This window comes from Vigna unguiculata, chromosome 3 (genome assembly GCF_037176805.1).
Source record: "Vigna unguiculata cultivar grain cowpea cultivar isolate G323 ecotype 2 chromosome 3, ASM3717680v1, whole genome shotgun sequence".
NCBI lineage: Eukaryota > Viridiplantae > Streptophyta > Magnoliopsida > Fabales > Fabaceae > Vigna > Vigna unguiculata.
In genome coordinates this window covers 56788580-56797977 of record NC_140794.1, presented here as the reverse complement: position 1 = coordinate 56797977, position 9398 = coordinate 56788580, and the positions used below count along the sequence as shown (strand labels likewise).

At 28.2% G+C, this 9398-nt stretch overlaps 1 pseudogene; it reads left to right on the top strand.

The window, feature by feature from the left end:
* Nucleotides 1-698: 698 nt before the first annotated feature.
* Nucleotides 699-2261, top strand: LOC114175519 (uncharacterized; annotated as a pseudogene).
* The last annotated feature ends 7137 nt before the right edge of the window (nucleotides 2262-9398 follow it).

The window sequence follows — 9398 nt, the reverse complement described above, 5'->3', positions numbered from 1 at the left end:
GTTGTAATTAAAAGCGACTTCAGGCATAGTAAATGTGCTTGTGGGTAGGAAGCAGCCATAGTAAATGTGCTCGTGGGTAGGAAACAACCATAGTAAATGTGCTCGTGGGTAGGAAGCGGGTCTCTTAAAAAGTTATTATTTATAGGAAGCATGTTACTTCAAATTTATACTCATTTCAGTATCATTCAGTATCAGTATCATACAGGAGAGACTCGTTCACTTTGTTTTGTTCGTACCTTATTCAAATTTATACACAAATGACAGATCAGTTGAATCAATATCCAGATATTTTGTCTGATTTTAATGAAGATGAGTTGGTTACCAACCAATATACAGCCCATACAACAGATCATAGTGGGTCATCAAGTCAGACCTCACGTCAAGCTTCAAATCCAGTGATTGAAAATTCACTATGTGTTGGCATATCTTTTGACACAAAAGAGTCCACAGTGTCATGTATCAAGCAATATCATATTGACAATGGTTATAGATTTGCTGTTGTTGAGAGCAAATCTGAAAAATTTATATGTCGATGTGTCGACTATAAAAAAGGCTGCCCGTGGCGTTTACGGGCTGCTTATAGCAAGCGAAGTTTGAATTGGGAAATTAGAAAGATTGACGGATCACACACTTGTTTGTCAACCATGCAACCTGCAGATCATGTCAACCTTGATTCCAACCAAATTGCTTCTATTGTGATGAACTCTGTAAAGGAAAATCCTTCCATACCTATCAAAAGTTTGGTAGCTGAAATTAAAAATCGTTTCGGGTATTCAGTTTCATATGACAAAGCCTGGAATGGTAAGTAAAAAGCGCTTGCTAAGGAGTTCGGAGATTGGGAAGAGTCTTACAATGAACTTCCCAGGTGGTATGAAGTTGTACAACAAAGCAATCCCGGCACAATAATTCAATGCACTGGATCTCCTGTACAAGTAAGTGGCCAACCTGACCCTTCTTGCTATATTATGGAACGCGTATTTTGGTCTTTTGGACCATGCATCCAAGGGTTTAACTATTGCAAGCCAGTTGTCCAAGTAGATGGGACATTTCTGACAGGAAGATATCAAAGGACATTGCTAACAACACTAGCTCAAGATGGGTCACGTAACATATTCCCTTTGGCCTTCGCGATAGTGGAAGGAGAAACAAAGGAGGCCTTGATATGGTTTTTTCAACTGTTAAGGGAGCACGTTACACCACAATCAAACCTCTGCTTGATAACAGACAGGGGGAAAGGCATATTGGCAGCCCTACAATCTGAAGAAGTACAATGGGAAGCAGATGGACTGCAATCAGTATACTGCATACATCATATTGCTTCAAATTTCAACAAAAAATTCAAGAATCACGAATTGAAGAATCGATTAAAGAATATGGGTAATAATCTTTTTCTTTCATTCACCACATTCAATAATTAAACTAACTAATATAATTGTATTTTTACAGCTTACGAGGTGAAACAACCCATATTCGATGCTAAATTGGCAGCTTTGAGATCCTATTCACCAGAAGTGGCATCTTGGATTGACAGGATACCACTACAAAAATGGACTCAGGCTTACGATGGAGGTAGTAGATTCGGGCACATGACAACAAACCTGGCAGAATGTATGAATTCTGTTTTAAAAAGAGCTCGTTCATTACCAATTTGTGCTCTAATCAAGGCAACATTTGAAAGGACCGCAACATGGTTTGTTGAGAGAGGGGTTAAGACAGACTCCATGTTACGAGCAGGACACCAATATACAGAGGAAATTAATGCTATCATTAGAAAAAATCAACAACAAGCGGGAATGTGTCAAGTTCGTCGATACTCAAGAGAAAATAATGAATTTCAAGTTCAAGAGATGTTTTCTCCACATGATCACCGCCTACCAATGTCTTTTACAGTTAGATTAAATGATTGGTGGTGTGATTGTGGTCATTTTCAAGCTCTACGACTGCCTTGTCATCACGTAATAGCTGTTTGCTCTTTCTCGCATATAGACCTAACCTCATACATCCATCCAGTTTATAGCCTCTACAACATCAATAAAGCATATGAAATACAATTTCATCCGGTTAGGAATAAAGAATATTGGTCACCATACACTGGACCAAATTTCATTCCAGACCCAAACATGCGTCGTAGGGTAAGGGGAAGACCACCAATTAATAGAATCCATAATGAAATGGATGAACCAAATCCAAATAGACAAAGCAAATGTTCATATTGTAGAAACGAAGGACATCATAGAGGCAACTGTCCTTATCGTCAGTAATTTTATTATGTAATTTTTGTTGTGTTATTTTTATTTTTTTACTTTTATTATGTAATTTTTATTCTCTTACTTTTATTATGTAATTTTTATTTTTTTACTTTTATTATGTAATTTTTATTCTCTTACTTTTATTATGTAATTTTCATGTGTTACTTTTATTATGTTAATTGTGTATTTTTTTAAATTACTTTATTTTACCAATAACAAAATGAATTAATAACTACTCTTAATTGTCTAAAATAAGGTTACAAAATAAAACTGAAAAATTTTAAAAAATAAAATAAAATGCAACGTTAAAAAAAAAAAAACAGAAACCGGTCTTTTGCCTAACGACTTCAGTGCAGAAGCCGATCTCCCCCCTAACGACTTCGATTTAAAAAAAAAAAAATATCAAACCGGTCTTTGGGAGGACGACTTCTCCTTGAATGTCGTCCTCCCTTCTAACAACATGACCCAAATTTGCAAAAAAAAATTCAAAGAATCCATATTTACAATTTATTGGTCAAAATGATCCAGATTTACAAAAAAGCCGTGTTGTTTACATGCGAACAAATTAATAATGCATCGAAGACTGTTCCAAAGCCACCATTATTAACAATGTTCTTCTCCTATGTTTTGGAATTTTTAAATAATTTGTTTTAAAAAATTATCTTAATCTTAATCTTATAACGAATAATTTATAAATATTTCTGAGTTATTTATTATTTGATGTCTGTAGGACTCCACCATTTTATCTAAATGTTTTATTCATAACAGAATATATGTAAAGGAGACTTTCAACTTTTGATAAAGAGAAAATTTTGAAGAGGATGACGCTGCTGGTTCGCCATCCCAGGTTTTCAACCAAGTAAAATGAACACTTGGCAATGTGTAGCATGTCCTAAATTGCCACGTGTCGACTACCTTAGATATATATATATAATAAAATAATATATAAAATATTTTTTTATCTGCTCAATATCATAAATTTATGTTGAACGTGTATAAATTTTAAATATATTATTTTAATTCTTTAAAATTTATGCATATGATCGGCCACTGCCATCATATAATTCTTTCGGTACAGATAAATTAATCTCTATATCTCATTAAAGAGATACAGTTCTTTATAATAAAGAATATTCCATTAACTAAGGGTGGATCTTAGCTGTTGAGGAGAAGGTTATAACCATTCCAAATTTTTTACATATACGTAATATATAACACAAAATATAATATTTAATATTAATAAATAATAAAATATAAAATTAAATATAATTAAAAATAAATAAATTTATTAAACTATTTTTATGATTTCTTATTATTTCTTAGTTTTTCTATATTGTATTTATTTTTTACTTTCACCTTTTTGTCTTTGAAAAGAAATAATAAATTAGACATGAATTTATTCTTTTTTATTTTATCTATCTCTCATATCTCTATTTATGTTTTCAATTAAAAATTTGAGCATTTTCATATATACATTCAATATTTGATTTTTTGTCAATATGGGAACATGTTGGTGTAATACTAAGAGAAACAAGCTTATTTGTAATGTATTATATTTTTTCATAACTTTTTTTAATTGTGACTTAATTATCCTAATTTTTTTTTATTTTTTATTAATTTTTTAAAAATATTTTTATTTTTGAACTTTTTTAAAATAAATATATTTATAAATAATTAAAAAATATATTTTTTAAATGATAAAGATATATAATTAAAGCATAATATTAAAAATTTAATTTTTAAATTAAAGAAATATGTTTTAATATTTAAAATAATTTCATATTAATTATTTTGAACGTATATAGATTTTAAATATATTATTTTTATTCTTTAAAATTTATGGATATGATCTAACTAACATCGTATTATGTTTAACAACCCTCTCATAAGTATTAGAAGTTTCTTACAGGTAAAGTTACAATAACAATTATATAATATCTATACCACGTGGATGAAGAAAACTACAAATAACGAAATTAAAGTGCGAGGTCCGTGATAATTAAATTAAATTAATTTAATATAATAGAATTTAAAGCTTACATTTTTTATATAAAATTTAAAAAAACGAGGAAATTTTAAACAAATTAAAATACATGAAAAAAAATATTATTTTCATACCACAGTATCATTTAAGATTCTCCTACAAATGATAAGTAAATATAAAACAATACCTAAAAGTTTTAACTTTCAAACTCCAAAATAAAAATTCTATTAAAAATATAAAATGATTTTAGAAACTATACAATTTATCCAGTTTTAAAATATTTTTTTTAGAAAAAGTGACTACAAACTAGCATAAAAATATGAGAAATAAAATTTGGAAGTTTAACAAAAAACAGTGAAAAATAGGTATCAAGGCCATGAATAGGTTAGTTTCCTCTGTATTTTATTGAAATTGGTCTCGAAGTGAAAAATAAAGAGAAAAAGAAGAATGTAGAGTCTTTATATAAAAAGCAATGAAACAGAGAATGATGTAGAGATTCACTGAATGAGATAGTACATGACGAAAAGATAAGAGTGAAAAAACAAAGTAAATGTAAAGAAATAGTATAATTAAACAAAAAATAATATAAAAGAAAATAAGTACGAAAACATCATCATAGGTCAACTTTGTCTGTAATAAAAACAGAAAGGAAAAGAAGAATGATGAAAGACAACACCGAGTGCATAATAATTTAATAAAACAATAAAATTATCAATTTAATAGGATAAGTCATTCGAGTGGAAAATCAATTCAAATAAGTAATTCACTCAATAGAAATGTCAAGGAAAAGGATTAAATTAAATTCAGTGAGATATATACACATTTTGTATAATGACTTATTGTTATTTTTTATTACATAATTTTTCTATAAATAAAAATAATTTTCATTTAATAAAATACACAACTGTATAAAAATAATTATATAAATTTTCCACTTAAAATTATTTATTATATACATTTTAATTATTTATATAAAATCATTTACTCTTTTGAAATTCCACCCGTACCAAAAGAAAAGGATAACTTAAATTCTTTGTTTTGATGAGTCAGAATGAGAAGCATGTGAGGTGCTTACCGAGACAGCAGCATATGGAACCGGGTCGGTTTACATTAAATCATTAAATTACACGCGTCGCCAACACATGAAATCAGGACAAAACAAAAGCTTACACTAATGCGTGCTTTCTGTTTTCAAACGTGATGACTGGTGAGGCACTCAGAAGATGTCTGAGACACTGGGTGAGATTTTGGTAACTCCTCCAAACCAATTTAACATAGTTCATAGTTAAGATGTAGATGGCTCCAAACAAATTTTGCTAATTTGGGAATTGAAAAAAGTGATGCGGGGAACATGATGAAGCATCACAAAGTTTAAGATGGCTCTTTCATGTTGGATTAGATGTTTCCATTTTATTGAACTCAGATATGGACAACACAACGGAGCCTCACTGTCTCTTTTCTTCAAAGCTCATTCCAGATGTTTCTGTGTATTTATTTATAAATTATGCATTATATATATATATATATATATATATATATATATAAAAGTAGTTCAATGAATATAAAAGGATTTCGAACATTTTTAGTGAGATAAGTTGTTAATGTTATGAATTGAGGATGTCTATAGAAAAATAACTCATAATATATGTTTCGACACATATGAACAATTTTCAGCCAACTGAATATATTGAAGATTTGAATGTGGTGTGTTTGTGGTCATAATTGAAGGACGATTGTGCTTTCACTTAGGATCCACCAGAGTGAAAAGTGTGGACATAAACAAACATTTTTAAAAAGAGTATATAAAGTGTCATCTCCGCCTAACTTACGTCTAATGGATAATTTCTAATATAATTTAACAAAGACAATACATTCAATCTTAGTGATATATATTTCACTATAAATATTTAACATTTATATACTGATTTTACAAGGAACTAAGAATGTTCTTCTGTCACTTCTGATCTTGTCCAGGATACTTCTATAGATACTACGTAATATAGTTTCGGTGAGGTGGATCTAGAAAAGGTTTTCTAACGTAAGGTATTAAGTGTTGAAAGTTTTACGTTTGATTTAAAATAACATCAGTTTATATTATATAAATAGATGTAATATATAAATGAATTAATGTGTAAACTTAATAAATATGACACATTTTATCAAACCTGTTTGATCTGAGTTTGTTATTATTTATTAGTTTGTTGTTTCTGGTAGTTTAGATATATTGGATCAAGTATCTTGAGAGTCCTCATATAGATTGTATCTCAGTTATATATATATATATATATATATATATATATATATATATATATATATATAAAACATATGTCAAGTTACTTTTATTATTATATCGAATATATTCTCACTTTTTAAGAGCAAATAATTCATTTTGAGAAATTTCTTTGGATATAGTTTTCCATGTTATAGTGTTGGATAAACCTTACTGGTATTTTCTTTTATATTTTATTTCCTTCTAACAAAAATTAATGAGTTTTTAATCTATTTTGTAAAATGCTCTTTCAATATTATAAAAAAGAGGAAAATTATAATTACTATTTTCACTTATTTAAATGTTTTATAAACTTGTATTTCTTTATTTTATATGAGTTTATGTAAAAGCTTAGTTAGAAATTTTTTTGTTTTAATTTTTCATCCTTAAATATAATTATATATTTAAGGAAATATACATTATCTAAAACTTTTAACTTTTTAATTTTTTTTTTCATAATTAATAATAAAATATTTTAATACAAATATCAATTTAAAAGGGATTGACTGTTAACAACTCATCCGATTATATTTAAATATATTAAACCACTTTTATTTTCAAATAAAAATAGACTTAAATTGTACTTATTTTAATAACATATTGAAAGTGAAAAATCACTTAAATATGGTTTGATATGGAAGCATTTCAAATATTTTTAATACAATTGTGATGATCATGCTGATATTAGATTTAATACTTAATTCTATGTTTTAGATTATTTTATGAGATATGGAATGTGCTTTACATTTTTATAAATTTTAATTTAAGCGAAAAAAGAGGTTGAGAGCATTCTTTTTTATGTTTCATACTTAAGCTAAGAAAGCATAAGCATAAGCAGATAACAATCACATTAAAATCAAACATGGAATAATTTTTCTTCTCTTTATTTGTTTTTTCAAGTGAAAATTTTTGATGGATATATATATATATAAAGTTAAATAAATCTATTATCTATTGTTGACACCAAAAGCATAACAATCCTATTTTCTTAATTATTAGATCAGTAACTATAATTAAAATTAAGATTATAACTCATTAATAACATAAGTAATTAGTAATTATAGTTGAAATGAGTTAGTTCTTAAATTAGTACTAACATAGTTTAATGTATTTTAAGATATGGTTAATATAACTCATAGCTATTTTCAAAATAGGAACTAAAACTTAAAGTTTAGTATAGTCTTTAAAAAGGCTAACACATATTCTCTAACTCATGTGCTACTTCGGTGTATATAACTTTAGTTACATTATTAGTATCTTCATCAGCTCCTAGACCTGCTCCCTATACACATCATACATGATCATCGCAATAATAAGATAAACCAAAGATACAAAAGACAACAGTGACTTAAATATCACAAAAATAATTTATAATTGAAAGATATTACAATTTTCACAAAAATCTTAAACTAAAATCAGACAACTAAAGTCCAAACATCACACTACATCAAAATTTCTAGTCTCTAGACTCCCATGCTTCTAGAAGACTAGTATAATGGATAGACTTGTGAGACTCTGCACTTGTCATGTCGACGATTAAATCCTCCATTGATATTTCAACACTCAAGACCAATGTCCCAATTCAAGCATGACAAGGTTAACCCCACTGACTCCCTAAGTATGATCTTATTTCATACCATACTATCTATCATGTGGAGTCTCCTTTGACTCACACTACCTAGAAGTCCTATCCTATGTGAGTTAGACACTAGTTGAATTAAGATAGTCTCACATCACAAGTCACTTTCAATATACTTGACTTCATCCTAAACTTGTATTTTTCCATTGAAATGACTAATCACATTAGACTTTCACAAGTAATCCTAAGTTCAAGAGATATAGTTGATTTGTAAGATGACTCTATAATAGATACTATATTTATAGTTTAGCTTTTTAGTAATAAAATTTAAACGTACCAATTTTATTTGCACAAAATTCATTTATATCATTGCTTTTGCATAGTTTCCTTTAGATTGAGCTTACATTTGTTATGGTTGTCATTTGATTCAAAGAATCTCCGTTCTAAAATTGTACGTGAGATTTCCATCTCATACGACTCCCACTCCCCTTTATGTGTGTAACGAGAAAAATCTATAAAATCAAAAAATATTTCAATATTTCATTCTCAACTGAATAGAGCTATTGTTTTTACAATAAATTTCTAACCAACCTTCTGTCAAAAATTATTTCTTAACATTATTAAGTATGTAGGTTCTTGATAAAAAAAAACAGGAACTTCAACCATATCTTTGTCCTCTACGCGCTTAATTTCCTAAAATTAGTCATCTTAATAATTTTTTATGGTTCTATGGGTATCCAAAATATGATCGAGATGGATATTTATTGCCCCAACCATTCATGTTAGTCCCAATCTCAATAAACAACATAACACAATACAATGATAAATATAATTTGTGACAGACAAAGAAAACCATTTGGAAAGATATAAACCACCTTTAGTGTAAACAAAATGTCACATGGTTACCACCTAAGGGCAACACTACACATATAAGTTTTTTCTTAAGATTAGGACTTTCTCAACACTTCATATACTTCATATTTCTCTCATCCCTATCCTCAATTTACATCATTCTAATAAACAACCCAATATGCCACATTTATTATTATGACATCAAATTTGATTAGCCCTTCTCTGTTCTTACCAGCCAAAAAAAGTAACACTTCAGTTATGTTTCCAATAACTCATTAATCCAACGTGTTTCAAATCATATTATAATCGAAAATTTCCTAAACTGTGTTGAGCACTATCATATTCTCCCAAAATTTGTTCTAGATTACAATGAAAAAATCACATGTAACCTAAAATGTTGTATGCATTAAAAAATCTAAAACAACCCCAAAAATAGATTTCACTCACTTTATGTTAAATGGTTCG